The following is a 17590-nucleotide window of genomic DNA, read 5'->3' as shown; positions in this document are numbered from 1 at the left end:
GGTATCAGTATTAAATATATTTAAAAGAAGAGTCGTGAAAGAGAAAGATGCTCAGCAAGTAACACTGAATATATCCTATTGCATTAAAAAATAAATCTGTCAAATTAGAGATCAATTAAAGACACCACAGGATTAGTTGAAGAAGAAGTTTCAGGAATTGAGGTGATTTCTTAAAATGATACTGGACAATGTCAAGGGTACGAGAACTGGACTCAACATGCACGACTCAGGATCAAGATCAAAAGTTGTTTATTTGCAGAAAAAAAGCAAAAAAAAAAAAAGCAAATCCGCTGTCTAAAATCCAAACAATTCTAAATGAAAAATAAAATATATAACACTATATTTATTTGCCCTCATCCACACAGGGTTATCTTATTTCTGAAAGTATGGGTGTGTGGCTTTAAGGGTCAGTGTCTGTAAAATTAGATGCATCTGTCATGGTGAGGTATTATAAATTACAGTTTGTTATAAATTATGTAATTATGAGGAGGTATCAGTATTAAATTTATTCAAAAGAAGAACTGTGAAAGTAACACTTGCATTAAAAATAAATCTGTCAAATTAGAGATCAAATAAAGACACCACAGGACTGGTTGAAGAAGAGGTTTCAGGAATTGAGGTGATTTCTTAAAATGATACTGGACAATGTCAAGGGTCCGAGAATTGGACTCAACATGCACGACTCAGGATCAAGATCAAAAGTTGTTTATTTGCAGAAAAAAAGCAAACAAGCAGAGGCTCAAATTTGCAGTCTGAAATCCAAAATCCATTCTCAGAAACACAAGTAAGATCCAAAAAAAAAAAAAAAAAAAAAAAGCTAATAGGGAATTAAGTGCTGGTATGAATGAAGAGAGAGGGGAGTCTACTGCTGCCTTCAAGTACTATCGGGAAGATGACACTTTCATTAGTAGCGTTGTGTTCAAGTGCCTTTGTTGTCGTTTTGAAATTAAAAAAAAAAGGCTGACACGCAATTTATCATGGGTAAAAGAGTTTTGAACGTGTTACTTAATTCATCTGCTACAGTAAAAGCGTTAATTAAAAAAAAAAAAAAAAGTTTATCATTTGCTATGAATCCCTCGTTACTCTCTACCATGTTGAAAAGTTCAAAGGTTATTTTCATCTCAGCTGCTCGTGTATCAAAATTTCTTCCCAGTTCTCCAATAGAAAATACAACATGAGGGGGCGTTTATGCGCAATTTTCGAGTTCTTAGCTAGTATGTATCATAATTCCCATAGCACGTGAAGGCAGCATATATGCACAGGTGGGCGGGGATAAGGAGACGCAGGTGCAACACATTAGGGCGGAGACAGGTAATCAATCAAATTGGAGTGAAGACAGACTCAGGACCTGAAAGAAAACAAAAAAACTATTCACACAAAAACATGAAACCGGGATAAAATGTGCAGAAGTGACAGGCACGCGGTTACATGTACTCCATTTTGTCTTTATGGAGCTGGACGTGACCTTCTTTGAATAAGAGGGGGCGGAGCTGCGGGTTATGGGCGCGCTAATGCTAATGATGCTAACTAGCTTACAACGGAAAAACTTCATCAAGACTTACGAAGAAACTGAGAAATCCAGTAAAGACACCACAGGACGGGTTGAAGTGAAAGCAGCTGGAGCTTCAGGGTTTGAGGTGAGTTCTTAAGATGATACTGTAAGAAAACATACGTAGTTTACAGACGGTATAATCATAAATTTTACAGGACCCGGAAATGGCACGAGGGAGGAGGGGTAAGGCTAAGCTAATGCTAAACACTAGATTAATGACAACGGCTAAAATTTGCTTAGAGGTCTTATTTATGTCTTTATGCATAAGAAATCAATATAAGTGAATGCCCCAAGGAACTTTGTGTTGGTAAATGCAAGTTATGCAAATTTACAGGATTTCACTTCTGTTGCAACATGGTGATGGTCATATGAACTATGTTTTCAGGTCAAAAATGTCCAATTTCATCACAGTTAATGCTATATTTTCATGTCACAAATGGCCAAGTTGTATTTGAACTGAATTTACCTGAAAAACAAATATTCTATTCTTTTAGATTCCCCAATATTTCTTACAAGATTATATACTACATATCACATGTTTTATTTTTATAGGTTGCAATACGGAGTACGGTGCTGATCCATCCTGCTGATGTTACGCCAATACATACATTAACCCTTTCATGCATATTGGTCACTACAGTGGACAGTTATTCTCCAGCTGTTCTCTTGTATATTCATGTGTTTTGTTGTTTTAGTTCCATATCAGCCAACACAGTGGACACTTATGCATCATCCCATTCACTGCAATTCATATCATTACTGTAACGTTGCTGTTCTAGATAAACCTGATCTGCACTAACATGTTTGAGTGTAAAAAAAAAAAAAATTGCGAATTGTCAAACAGTTTTTTTTGTTTTTTTTGGTTTTTTTTTTGCATATCATATCCATGCAGGTATGTTAAAATGTGAGAAAACATCAGATTATCTGCATTTATTTCATAGTTTTCTGACAGTATATTACTAAATACACGTTTTACTTCTAACATTAAATGCATGGTGTCCAGCTGAGCGGAGACTTAGGTTAATACATGAAAAATAGGACCATAAAAAAATCAGTCGCATAGTTGTTTTTTTTTGTTTGTTTTTTTCCATGCCTAAATGTCTAGAATAAAATCTTGATTAAGGTTCTCATAACTCATGCATGAAAGGGTTAAGAATGTCACACGTCACTTTTTAAATCAACAGTTTTCTAATAATAAGCATTTTTATAAAGAAATAACAATTCTATAGTGTTATTTACTCATTAGTATGATGATAAACTATACAATAAATAATTCTGATGCTAGTTTTTGCACAGGGAGCATTTGTGGAAACGGTGACATGGCTGCTGAGCATCAGTATGATGGGATCTGTAACAACCATGTCACATCCGTCCACTGCCACATTTTGTGTTTTTGTGTCAGCTGTTATTGTTTTAGCTCCACAATAAGAATAAAAGAGGATAATTAGCAATAGTAAATATATAAGTTTATCACTAATAAAGTACTGGTACTGACCAGATCATCATGGGTAATGTCATGTCCGTCCACCAGCAAAAGTTTTCACATACATGTGCTATTCAAAATCCAATATTTCTGAAAATATAGCTTCCACTGTCAAATAATCTCAGTAGTCTGTGCACAAATGTATTAGCATTATTTCAACACAGTTCCATGCATTTCTTACTACTTTTTTTTTTTTTTTTTTCCCAAAAGTGGCCACTCATTTGACCCCCTAAGTAAATTTTAGCCGAAAAGCTTACAGGACCTGGAAATGGCACAAGGGAGGAGGGGTAAGGCTGAGCTAATGCTAAACACTAGATTAATGACAAGCAAAAACTGTGAATTTCATCATGGATTGCATAACATTTGGCAGTCTTGTAAGTCTAACCTTTTGTGCCACATCTATAGCCAAGGGAAAAAAAAAAGTATCTTTCCAACTGCAGGCCTACATGCTGCCATCCACATCTGTCAATCAAAGCTGACACTGCTGACATTAAAACCTCTCATTTGCCCTGAAATGTTATTAATGTAGTACCAATTTCATGTACAGATATTAGAGGGTCCAAATCAGGGGTGTCAAACTCATTTTAGTTCAGGGGCCACATTCAGCTAAATTTGATCTGAAATGGGCCAAACCAGTAAAATAATAACATAGCAATATATAAATAATGTCAACTCCAAACTTTTCTCTGTGTTTTAGAGTGAAAATAGTAAATTTACATTATGAAAAGGTTTACATCTACAAACTATCCTTTCAAAATATGTGAATAACATGAACAAACTGAAAAGATAAGTGTAATTTTAACAATATCATGCCTCAGGTTATCATTCACACATGTACATTATAACTTACAGATCCCAGTGGCTCTACAAATGCATAAAACATTTAGTAACAGGCAGAATATTGTTAAAATTGTACTTACTTCTCTTAAGACATTTCAGGTTGTTCATATTTGTTCAGGTTATTCACATTTTTTGTATAATTATACTTTGTTTTGGTGTAAATACATTAAAATATTTACATTTACAAAAAGAAAAATTTGGAGTTGTCATTATTTATGTTATTTTGACAGTATGTTACTGGTCCTGCCCACTTGAGATTGAATTGGTCTGAATGTGGAACCTGAACTAAAAAGATTAATATCTTATTTTTGCATTTCACAAATTCATCCCAATGGCCAGACTAGACCCTTTGGCGGGCCAGATTTGGCCCCCAGGCTGCATGTTTGACACCTGTGGTCTAAATAAAACAAATGAGGCCAGTGTGACTCCAGGAAAAGATTACTGACTCAATATTCTTAAGAGAGAAGTAGCCTGATCTTCAAGTCCTTCTACACTGGCTGAATTTACTTTTACTGACAAAAGCTTTTAGTGTGGAATGATTGAAAAGTAGCTCTGTTGCACTTTCAGTGCCTAGTAATAAGATAAGGTGTTATTGATCCCACCATTGGGAAATTTCACAGTTGATAGCAGCAACATACAACACACAAGTGCAAAGAAACGACAGGTAGAAAAAAGAACACAAGTTAGAAATTAAATATAAAGGAAAATGAGAAATGTGGTATTAATACAAATATTTATATATGGGAAATTAGAATTAAAGATTTAAATTTTAACCTATAAAGACCCACTCCTACTTTTGTAGCAGTTTTCAAATGATTTTTTTCTCTGTATTGAACCTTTGTGAAGTGATTTATCACCATTTATTATCATATTATCTGTATTTTTTTTTCTCGTGAAAATCAGGTTTTTTCCTATATTTGATTCACTGATCATGTAAATGTTCATTAAAGCTCAGATTAAAGTTGAGGGATATTATATCAGAAACAGACTAAACTGAAGAAAGAGTGACTTTTTCTGTAAATTATATCATTAACTGAACATAAAACAAGTATGTCCATACACTGTGTTTAATCCAACAGCATAGGTTTTACTGTTGAATCAATGTTGTAGAAGTTGACGGTGTTTCCATGTTCACTATGGAGCCTCTGAACATCCAAATGGGTCATATCTGATGACCATGAAAAGATGACAAACTACCGGTCCTTTTTACGCCAGTTATTTACACGTATTGATAGGATTAGTAGATCAACAGGTATTAAACATTTTACATGACTAGATAGTTTTGGTTGCCAGTGGATGTTTGGGTCTTTATGGGTTAAATAGTATTTATATTATTTACACAGTGGTCGTACATGGTGTGATACGGGGGGTGGTGTGGGGGGTGTTACTGTGAACTGTTATATAGTGTGATGGCTGTGGGGAGGAATGACCTGCAGACTCAATACATCACAAATGTATTGAAGAAATAAACTGCATTTACATAAATCACAACCAAGCCCCAATATCATCAATAACAAGAAACATATAAGAACATCTGATCTTGAAAACTAATGGAGAAATAATTCATAGTATGACTAAGAAAACTGCTTATTATTATTATTGACAAAGCTGTATCCACATACCATAAAATATGTAGGTTTATCCAGATGCAGTGTTTTGGTTTAATTCCTCATCAGCTGACTCACTTGAATCCTTTCTATTCTACTTTTTTATTTTATTTTATTTTTTGACAGATTGAAATGTGAACAGTCTCTTGGTACCTGATTCCACATCCACAGGCTCGAAATCAGCATGGAGATTCAAAGCTCTTCGGTGCCATCTTGTGGTGAGCTGTACAAACTGACAGACAAAGCCAATGCTTATGATGTTGCTCTCCCTGTAGTTTATTTTATGGGTATGATATAACCAAACTGTAAGAAAAGTAATGAATGACATAAAATACTGAACCTTAAATTATGATTAAGCAACAGAATCAGAAGGAGAACTATTTAGTGTTTGCGTACAGATGTGCTCAAAAGAAAAAGATATTTATTCTTGTTATTTTGACTCCTCAGACCATCTACAGCATTCTGTAACTGTAACCCTCTGTGACCACTTATTTGACTTGTTTTCAAAATTCACATTTTCTAGGATTTTGGACTGGCAATTTGAGTAAATAAATGTTTGCTCACAACAATAGACGTGTTGTCAAAAACATGTAGACGTTTATTTAACTGAAACCAGCCGTAGCCTTATAGCTTCCTATGAAACCAAAAATGTACTTTTTCAGAAAAAAACAAAAGCTGTAACCAGTGACCTCCAGCCTCTGTTTTACTATTTAAGTTTCAGTGTAGTTGTATTTGAGTTGTATTTGAGTCCATTGCTAAATCACGTGCAAACTTCCACACCTAAAATGACTAAATAATTATAAATAAGGTGAATACAGACTATATAATGTACTCCAGTGTATGCAACATGTAAGTTACGTTCCGTAGTACAGATCAGTTGCTTCCATCAGGATTTCCTGGTATGTGGGCCTCTTGGTGGTCCAGAGGAGATTTGGTTTCTGGTCCCTACGTGTCTTGTGAAATTGGTCACCTGACTAATGCCACATAATTTCACCCATGGTTTATTTGCTCCATTATGTTTCATGAAGTCCTGTCTCCTATTTTTAATATTTACAGTAGTGTGAGTAGAATACAATGAATTTTAATTTACATGCATATACCCCCCCCCAGAAAAAAAGAACTTAATTCTAACTTATTTATTTGTATTTTTATCTGTCTTTTAATTTAATTTTACAAAGAACAAACATTCCATCATCTGTGTGTGAAGACCTGTTTCATGTTTATATTTCAGATGTGACCAAATGTTTTTGAGAAGTGTGAGTGTATATATAAGTTGAATTTTAGCACTTTATACTTTACTTGAGTATTTCCATTTTATTCACCTTTATACGTCATCTCCATTACATTTATCTGAAGTCTTTAGTTACTTTTAAGATGATTCCACACTGTCACACTTGACGTGATGCAAAAAAAAAAAAGACAACAAATAAACATAAAAAACTTGTTTTTCCTCCTTCTACATGATTTTATTGATGGATAAATCAAATTTCAGCACAAAATCAGTTTTTTTCTGCTTTTAGAAAGTCTGGCCTCTGTATTATTGACTGTATATAGACTTTTAGATCTTTAAAATAGTATGTGATTATTGGATTAATGAAAGTATTGCCAGCCATGTTTTCAACTTGTTAGTGTAGTCATTCTAATTTGTGATATGGTGAATAGAAAATATTTTGAAATGTTTTTTTTTATCTGTATTTGAGTTAAAAACTCCCAGTAGGGCTTAATAAGATATGTAAAATAACAACAGGTAGATACAAAAGACCTTTGTAATAAGGTTTATGTCTGTGGATGCAGTGAAATACCGCCGCCTAGTGGCTTCTTCGGACACTACGATTCAAAGGACCGTCTCCTCATTTTGGGTGAAGCTCAACAGCGATTTAATGAAATGCATAAATGCATCATTAAGCAACTGAGCTCGTCTCTATACCTTCACTTTTCACATCAGTCAAACAAGTGACTGAGTGATGGAACAGCTGTGATGCATGTCTATAGGCTGCCATAACTCAGGGATGATATGGATTTATACTGATGCCCATATTGGCATTTTATTGTTTAAACAAATTGTTATTGTGTTTTTATTGTTAAAATATAAGATATCAGCCTGTCAGTGTTGTCCTCCTGAGATGGAAACCAGTCTGAAAATCAATTACTGTGTGTTCCACTGCAGAGGTTTCATCTCCCCTACTGGCCTGTCGCAAAATGATTGTTGTCCCTGAAGAATAAAATTATGGAGGACACTTCAGCTTTTTTGGCATTGATATAGCCACATTTAACTGCGCTCAATGTCAGAACTTCAATCTAAAATCTGCTTCACTGCCCCTGTCCTTTTAAACAATTTCACTTAATAAGTCTTGAGTCACTGCCAAACTTTTTCTCCAAATCGCAAGACATGTCCAAATCCAGAACTTGTATCGTCCAAAAAACACAATGACAAGAGGTTTTTTTTTTGTTTTTTTGTTTTTTTTTTGTATGTAACCACATCAGTACTGAACAGAGAAATACTACCAAACCAGTCGTCCAATTGAGAACTGTCTGCATGGCCATTTTCCTGTGATTTTTCTGATCATTCTGTCTTTTTCCTGCTGTTTCAGTGTAGTTTTGCAATGAATGCAGCAGGGATCTAAATATAAAATGTTGCTCTTCTGATACTACTGTCTAGCCTTCTCCGCTGTTTAGATATGATTAGTGCAATCACTCACGGATGGGTGAGTGCTTCATGACCCTGTGGAAACGTAGATATCCACTTTAACTTGTCTGTCCAGCACTGTACTATACATGTGTACAGTAGTGGAAAAAATTATTAGACCACCCTTGTTTTCTTCAATTTCTTGGTCATCTTAATGCCTGGTACAACTAAAGGTACATTTGTTTGGAAAAATATAATGATAACAACAAAAATAGCTCATAAGAGTTTAATTTCAGAGCTGATATCTATCCATTTTCCATGGTTTTCTTGATAATAACCAAAATCACTTCAGTTCTTACATCAATAGCTATGGCATCCAGAGCTGTACATGCGGGGCAAGCGTGGAGGAAATCTATATCGTTTATATCGTTGCTTTTTCGATATTAATATCTTGAATGTTCATATCTAGATATAGATACAATAACGATATATCGTTCAGCCCTACATTGTACTGCCAAAAACAGTGCTTTTAGGCATTCCATGCTTTCTTCTCTGTCTGTTTTAGTCACATGATACACACAGGAGTTAGTACTTGATTGCATAACCATTGTTTTTGATGACTTTTGATGGTCTAATATTTTTTTCCGCTACTATATATAACACAGAAAGCAATGGATTGATGTGACGTATTACTTGAATATTGACTATATGGAGAATCTGCACTTTTTTTAGGTCTTCAAATGAAACCGTAGCATTAATTTACATTAAAAAAGATGTTTTAATGAGTCTAATTCAGCCGGGCGGCTTAATAGAAATATTGTTGTGCATCATTTAGAGGTGCTATGCTTCATTTTTGCCAGCAGAAGAGATGCTGAATCATCAGCCAGTGCAAACTCAGACTCGGCTGGTCCACATCCAGCCTCAGCCTGGCACTCTCAGACCCAGACTATGGTGATGGTTAACATGACTCGGGGCCTTGGGAGGTCAGGATCTGCTCTACCAGTGGCTAAACACACAAAATAAAGACTTTACAAAGAGATGTTCATCGTGAAGAATAGTTGTTAGTGCTGCAATAACTAATGGGGAATCTAAATCAATCAATAAATAAGTAAAATTGATTTGACTGCAGTGTCCTACTAATAAAATGCAGTAAAACGGTGAACTACAAGGTCACGGCAAATCATATTTAGTGATGTAATAAATAAATAATCCCACAAAGTAATAGTACTGTACAGTGACAGTAATAAAAGTGCATATCTGGAACAAAAACAGAGTATCAATTCCAAGAGAAGCCAAATTTTCATTTATACACCTGTTATTTCGTATATAGAAGTATCTGTTAAAATGGGAAGTGCATTAATGTCCATAAACATAAACAGGTGGAAGAAGTGTAAAGATACTCAACATCTTCAATTAAAAAACTGCACTTTAAAGCATCACTAGTTTCATCTGTTTGTATATATTTATTTAATAAGGACCATACCAAAGCTGACGGTCTGCAGCTGATGCTCCTGTTGGACTTGTACAGGATGGAAATGCAGAGTTTTCATTCATGGAGCAAGAATACACTGTAGATACAATGAAATTAGAGCAATTATGTGAAAATGGGCTGCTGATATGGCTTACTTTTAGTCAGTGGTTGTTATAGGAGACTTATCATGTGTTATAGCACATTTAATAGTAAAATAATGTCATGTTACTATGGTTTAATTGCAAAAATGCACGTTAATGTTGCAGTTAATCCATTATTTGTACATCTGCATAAATGTAGTGCAGTAAAAAGTCAAACCTTTGCCTCTAGTTGTGTTGAAATTAAATTAAAAGTTGCAGAAAAATGTAAATTGCACTTAAAATCTACACTTAATGCTGCCCTATTTGCAGTTAAACGCATGGTATTTCAAAGTCACGGAATGTTTGAGACGCACTTGTAGGTTTCTACAGTGTGAAATCGCCACGCAGTCGCACGTTGTAATAAAACCCAAACAGCACAGATAGAATCTCAGGCTGAACTGTAGACAGATGCTGCGCGTCGTGGCTCAGCCTGAACCCGGTGCGCCGAGGTGACGCGGGGACTGACGCGGAGACTTTGCCAGGACTTGAGGCTTTTCTGGTGGATTGACGCCGCTGGTTAACAGGCCGACTGAAACAGAAGGGTGTCATGTCAGATTAGATTTGTTATTTCCCCCCTCGGTGTTAATGGTTTGAAAGGCCCCCTAGTTTGGCTGCGTGGCGGCGCTTCAGAGCCCATTAGAAAATCGGTGCCGTGATAGCAGTCATTACCGCAGCAGTATTCCCCAGTCCGGCCCCTCACCGCCGCTTAATCAAATTAGATAGCCGGGCTCCTGGCTTTTTTTTTTTTTTTTGGCGGGGTGGGGGTGTTCTTCTATTGATATTCATTAAAAATACATGATTTATCACTAAGCTCTCTGAGGTGCGGCCCGCTCAGCCTTCCGAAGATGGAAGACGCGCAAAAAGACCAAGATTGACTGGATCCAAGTTCATTTAGAGTCTCCGACCACTGCGTGGAATTAATAGTCCACGGACCCAATGAGACGACAACATTTAATATCAGAGTAATGACATCATGGAGAGTGACACATGTTCCTGTCATTACCGCCGTTATTGTGGGAATAATAATAATCACAGTGGCCTAATAATAAAAATATTAACCAGAAGACGGAAAAGAGTTTATGAAGGAGGGGAAATGAGCACTTTATGGACCCTTTGGATTTATATGAAGTAAAGACGAAATACTTTTGATTGTTGGCGATTAAGTTGCATTTCGCAAATAACAAAAAGGCGTCATATTAACTGCGCTAATTTATCCAATTAAATAGAAATGATTTACATCTGATCTGAGGAGAAGAAAGAAGTTTCATTTTAAGGAAATTTTGAACTCTACATAATGTAAAAAGTCATTGTCATTTAATAATTCAACAATACTGACAGTTTAATCCCACCACTTAAACGCAGAAAATAAAAAAAAATTGCAATTTATATTTTTCTGATGTTTTAACCTCGAATACATTCCAAACTTGACCACCTTCCTCATCATATTTTTGTAATTCTATCCAACATAAACAACCTCTCCTCCGAGTTCAATTCATTCCTCTTTTTTCGCTTAGCTCATGTTTTATATTTATACTATCAATTCTATAAATGAAATCCTGCATATGTGCTCCGGATCCGGCTCTGATCCTCCGGGGCCTCGGCGGAGGCTGCAGCCTTCTCCCAGCTCAGGGCCCCCTTTACGCGTCCGTGCGCTCCTCCGCCTCCTGCCGTATTTGGACACTAGGGGGAGCTGGAGTCCGTGTAAAGCCTCTTTAATTGGAATCAGTAGAGCTCATTAGATACTGACGGAGAGTCGTGCAACGTGTTTTGAAGAGTATGTGCTGTTTGAAGGGTTATGCAGTTATTAGGTGAGTTTATTCACCCCAGAATAAGACAATCCATCAACTGAGGAGGAAAGAAAGGAAAAGAGAGGCAGAGGAAACTTTTTGTTATCTCTAATTACTTACACTTAACACTAATCTTTATAAATTGTACCACTTAAGTCTAAATTTGATGGCTCTAAAGCTTTGGGAGTTTTAGTTTTGCATCACTTACAATCACTCTTAATCCTTATCTGGAAATCATTGAGATTATTTCATATTCTGTGTCAACACAGAGGCTGGAAACCGGCAGCTTTACGCAGCAAGACGCATAAGTAATTTATAACCGTGATGCGTTTAAGCCCATCTCGACATCCACACATGTAACCCCACCTGACCGCACTGACACATCCATATAGCTATAGGCTCCAGGACGGCGTTCCTCTCAGAGCTGCAAATGCCCGGCCGTCCCAAGTGTCCCATTCTGCGCCCATCATTCATCTTCATAACCACCCGTTTAGTGTAAAATTATCAACGACTTAACTACGGCGGCTATAAACATGTACGTGCATTCCATTACAGGCAGATGGATGGATGGATGGATGGATGTGTGGAGTGGATGTGGATGCGGTGGAGGCTGCACAGAGGAATCTGCGCTGGGCAGGACTTTTCTAAAGACACCGGACCCTGTGGAGCTGGGGGTCTGCGGTTTGGGGCCCTCCGAGGGGTCATTTGAGGGTTTTCTTGATACAGAAAAAATAAACTATGTAATGTGGGCCAGTCGTGTCAGCTGTAAAGACACACATACAACAGAGTATGGCTTTAAAATCTAAAATATGGCGATGCAAACTTTGGAAGCCCTTCATTTCGACTTATTTGACAGAGGTGGTCTCTGTCACAGACATCATAACGCAGGGAGGAGGGACTGGGTGGGGGTGGTGGTGGAAGGGGGGGGGGGGGGTTGATAATTTGGTCTATAGCCGTGTAATTCCATCTGATTTCATCTAATACCACCGGCCCGACGCAACGGCGTGCACGCACATCCCCTGATGTGATAATGGCACGTTGTGAAATCTAGTCCGTACCCGTTATTGTAAAGCTTTTGAGACGTGTGTGTGTGTGTGTGTGTGTGTGTGTGTGTGTGTGTGTGTGTGTGTGTGTGTGTGTGAGTGTGTTTATATATATATGGGTGATAGAGATCCTTCCAGAGCCCGGGATTCTTCTGCACAAAGCCCAGGAACCAGATTTAACAGGGATTTGAGGCTAATTCCCGTCGGAAATAAGCGCAAGAAAAACGAAAATATAGGAAATCTGTATTTTTCACAGTAGCACCCGTGTTTTGTAAGGAGTCTTTGACAAAATGTCGCTTCCATGCGCCATAATAAGTGATGTTTTTACCTCAACAACATAATAAACAGGTGCACACCATTGAAGTTATGGGAATAATAATCATTTTCGAGTCCCAAATTTCCTAAAACGAATATTGACTTTGGTTCTGGCTGGTTAAAAATTTTAAAGTCTTATCTAAACACACATTTTTATTCTCTATGCTACTTTGCACATCATCTTTAACTTGAAAATATTCTTGTGAAATTATTTTAACGATTTATTTGTTTTTGTTTTTGTTTGTTTTTTGCCAGATCGTACACTGGATCCCACATCCATCCGTTCATTTTCCAGTCCCTAACTGCCAGGCCCTCCACCGCAGCTTCAACTGTTTAATTCTGACTTTGCGTAAAACTCCGCTAATGTCACTTTACACAGCGCGTTTTTACGCACGGCTGTGGGAATTATGACAAAAAGCAAGGAAAAGCAACGGCGGCATTAGGAGAGGGAGAAATGAAGGTATGAAGAGGGGGAGAGGCGGGTGTGTGTGTGTGTATGTGCAGGGTGGGGGGTGTGTGGAGCTGATTTATCTCAGGAGCCCCCCGGTCATTTCCATATATTGAAATGCGCCCCCAGTCACTCAATTTCCCCGGACCTGTCGTGCGTGCAAGGGAAGGCGCGCATGTGACCACCGCCAGTCTGATGCCCTGTAGTCCCTCCGCTCTTTTCACGCTCTTACAAAGCCTAAAATCTCCCCCCTCCACGTTTTATGAACCACGTTTTATATCATCAAAGAACGCCGGTGTCCATTCACTCAGAGCCTATGAACTGAATATATGGGCGGATGAGAGTTGCAGCCGCCTTAACAAGAGAATAAAAGTGCTGAATACATGAAATAAAGTTAAAGATGGCAGAGTGTGGCCTACATAAGGCGCGGGAATATACTGCAATATCATTATTTTATCTGTTCACGCACACCTGAACGCAGCCCGTGGATTTTAAATGCGAGCCCACACTTCTTTTTCTTTTTTTTTTCTTCCAAATTTACGAAAAGGAAATAAGAACAAACGTAAGGCTCAGGGTGATGTATGGATGCGCCACATGCACAAACATGCACGTGTAGGTCTGGTGCTTTCACGCATGCAGAGAGCCGCTGTACCTCCAAAGCATTAAGCATGCAGCCTGACTGATTTATGACGGAACCGGCGACGCGCTGCCATTTACATATAGAGATTCCCCTGCGCGCTCCCAGAGTCCGAGCAGCTTCCACGGGCTTTGATCAATGTCCCGCCTGGACTCATAGTGTACGTGTGTGCGTGATGGGGGTGTGAAAAGTCAGAAGAAAAGGAGGAGGAGGAGGAGGAGAGGACGAGATGGCAGGAAAAGAAAAAGGAAAACATTCTTTGTTGCCAACAGATGGAGCGGGGTGTAGAAGAGGTCAAGGTTACTGCTCTCGGATATGTGTGTGTGTGTGTGTATGTGCGTAAAGGAGTGTCAAACCAGGGGCCTGTTCAAGTGTGGGCACCAACATGGGCTCTAATAAGTTCTCCTTTAGTTGCTTCTCCATTGGTGCCAAAGCACAGCGCCATATTATTATTAATCCGTCCTAAAATCTAAATAATATGACCAGGTCTCGGATTGCTCCTGGATGTTTTTTACTCGGGTGCACCTCCGAACACTCCGCCGTGTCACCCAGCCTGTAAAGGCTTCTACTGTTACCGGATCAGGTTCAGTGGGTGCGGTGGCCGCCTGTCGCCACCCAGACAGCAACAGGCCACCCAGGACACCCGATGCCCAGAAAGGAAGAAAGCGAAAATCCGCATTTGTCCCCAATTACACTCTTTAAATAAAAGGACGTGGTTTTTCCTCTTAACTCTGTGTGTCTTTAAGGTGTATTCAACTGATGCGTAAAAGTGTCGTCTCTCCGTCAGCATCTACTCGAGTTTTTCCCAAACAATTTAACAATAAAAACCTGTAATTTAACATCCCCCTCCAAAAACACAGCCCATTGCATATTAAATAATAATAAACAGAAACGGCCAAGTCATGAAAAAAAAATCCAAACGATCTGTCCTTAACTTTCATCCAACGTCCACTGTATTTGCCTGTTAATGCACTTCATAATTCTAAAAAAAAAATAAGAAAAATCCCACTCTCTAAAGTGCACCCTAGAAAATGCTATTTAAAATATACAATATATTCTTCTGTATTAACTGTATATAAATAAAAAAAAGCTTTCTTGTTAAATTATCCCACTTTTCGCCGGCCGCACGCAAAGGAAAATATCGTAAATGGCTCCATAATAATCAAACTGTAAAAGCAAATCAATTTACAGACGTAAGCTGCAGTTAAAATCCAGGGATTAGTCCTGGAAATAGTCTATTCGCGTGATTTTTAAATTGGCTTTATGATTAGAAATAAAAAAACGAATGTGCGCGTGCATTCTTTCTGTGTAAGGTGACATCGGTATCATTAAATCAAATAGCCTTTACAAGGTTTTAACCGCCTCAACTTGGACACACATACACACACACACACACACACATACACCCACAGTCACGCCGGGATAATCACCCTGCGCGCGCCTCTCACATGCACGAGCGCACACAACAACTCACACTAACGCCGGTCCGTGTAATAAGCCATGCAGCGAGTTGCAACCTGCAGAATATTTCACTCACTGGTCATGCATTTTTCCCCCTTGACGTTGAACCTCCTCCTCCTCCTCCGGCTTCTCTCTCTCTCTCTCTCCCTTTCTCTTTCTCTGTGTCTCTCGCCCATCACCCCCCCCCCCCACCCCATCCACCCGTCCACCTCCTCCTCTCTTCCTTGTGTCTTGCCCCCCCACCCCCCAGCCCCCACCCCCTCGGTATTAAGTGCGCGTCCTCTTCGGTCAGTGCGCGTTGCTCCAGGTCTCCGGGCTCGTGCAGTCGCCGCAGCCTCCTCTTCCTCCGCCGCTCCTGCTCCTTCTTCTTCTCCTCCATCACTTGGCTGCTCACCGTTTTCTTTTTTTCCCGGGTGAATCTCTCATCTCTCATCCCCCCTCTTGCTTCACCTCTTATTCCACTTCTTCGTCCGAGCTCCATCGGCCGGCGGCGGCGGTAGCGGCGGCTCCTCAGCGGATGCCGGCGAAAAGGCGCTCTGAAACCCGGATCGCGTCGGGCTGCGCTGCGCCTTTGCCGTTTTAAGCCCCGCGTCTTATATTACCAAACCCCCTTTATTACAAGAGTATTTACAATCTCTCCCCCCTCCTCTTCTTCTTCTTCTTCCTCCTCCTTCTCCTCCCCTCCTCCCCCCATCACCACCACCACCACCACCACCACCACACCCTCCCCTGTACCGTATGCAGCTCGAACCTGAGGCACATCTGAAAGTTATTACACGGGGCGCGTATGGGCCCGCTCGCACTCTCTCACGGGCTGCAGTTTGGATTTCACGCACACAGATAAAGAGAGAGAGAGAGGGAGAGAGAGACGCACACAGAGATGCGTCTGGTGGCCCCTATAGTGCCCCGTCTAAAGTGCCCCCCACAGTTTGCGCACGCACATTCACACAATATCTCCTTGTTTACACGCTGACTTTTATTATTAAAAAAAAAAAAAAGTTCTGTGGAAATCAGTCTACAACATTCTGAACATGCACTTCTTTCATGTTAATAGACTCTTTAAAGCTTATAAACGCGCCATAAAGTGTATTATTAGAAATAGCAGTGACCATGCCCGGTTATGCCTTCTATACCTGATCATTTATCATTACAAACTGGGTGTGGATGTTATGCAAAACACAGACAGCTTCAGGTGCTGGATGTGCAGCCAAACGGGCTTTTCTCTGTGTGTGTTTGACGGCTCCAGGATGTGATTATTATCTGTAAGCAGAGCAGTGCGTCTATACAAAGCATATGTGAAGCCGCTGGGCTATAGCCGGCGTCTGTATTTCTGCTCAACCTGTCCGTCCTGTTCGTTGCAACCGGATAGTTCACAGCGCGCCCTGTCATTTGATTTTCACACATGCATCTCTGTCTTTTCTTTTCTTTCCTTTCCTTCTTTTCTCTCTATCCTCTCTCGCCCTTATAACCTTCTTAGGTGAGCTTGTTGTGGTCGGCTTTTGCGCGCTTTTTGCACAGTGGAACAGTGGTCGTGCGCCACATGCGACTGGACAGACTTTGTTCGCACACTCCTCCGGTCTCTGGTGGAGAAGCAGCGGCAGCAGCAGGCTGTAATATCCGCCCCCCTCCAGTGAGCTCCTGTCCACGGCTTCCCTTGCCCTGTTTTGCGTCCACCTCTCTCTCTCTCTCTCTCTCTCTCTCTCTCTCTCTCTCTCTCTCTCTCTCTCTCTCTCTCTCTGCATATTGCTTTCATTAGACATCTCTGCCTCTCTCTCTTCTCTCTCTCACTCGCACACACACACTCCTCCCTCCCTCCAAGTGCCTCTTGTCCGGCCCCCCTGATCTCTGTGTCCATTGGCTTCCACCGGGTCTATTTCTCATGTCCAGCCCCCCCCTCCTCCTCCTCCTCCCTCCTCCCTCTTCCTCCCTCCCTCCTCCTCTCTCCCTCCCTCTGTCTCTCTAATGACCGTCCATTGGTGTTGTTATTGCGCGTCCCGTCCGTCCCTCCTCCCACTCCCACTCCCACTCGGGTGCTTCGGCCCTGCCCATGTTTTGTATGTCGGGTGTCCGTCCATCGCCTGACGTTCAAGTTCGCCGGGAACGTCACGTCCGTGCACTTGAACTTGCAGCTCAGAGGGGGGGTTGAGGGGAGGGGAGGGGTGGTGTTGGGGGGGAGGGGG

General features: G+C 40.0%; 1 long non-coding RNA gene across 1 annotated transcript; it reads right to left on the bottom strand.

The window, feature by feature from the left end:
• Window positions 1-1053: 1053 nt before the first annotated feature.
• Window positions 1054-5743, bottom strand: LOC115434702 (uncharacterized). Its single transcript, XR_003937580.1, has 3 exons — window positions 5636-5743; window positions 1563-1656; window positions 1054-1348 (listed from the first exon to the last, which is right to left on the bottom strand). It is a non-coding gene; the product is annotated as an uncharacterized LOC115434702 (long non-coding RNA).
• Between the last annotated feature and the right edge of the window lie 11847 nt (window positions 5744-17590).

This window comes from Sphaeramia orbicularis, chromosome 15 (assembly GCF_902148855.1).
Source record: "Sphaeramia orbicularis chromosome 15, fSphaOr1.1, whole genome shotgun sequence".
NCBI lineage: Eukaryota > Metazoa > Chordata > Actinopteri > Kurtiformes > Apogonidae > Sphaeramia > Sphaeramia orbicularis.
Note: the sequence above shows the minus strand (reverse complement) of the source record. Positions and strands in the feature narration are given on the sequence as shown.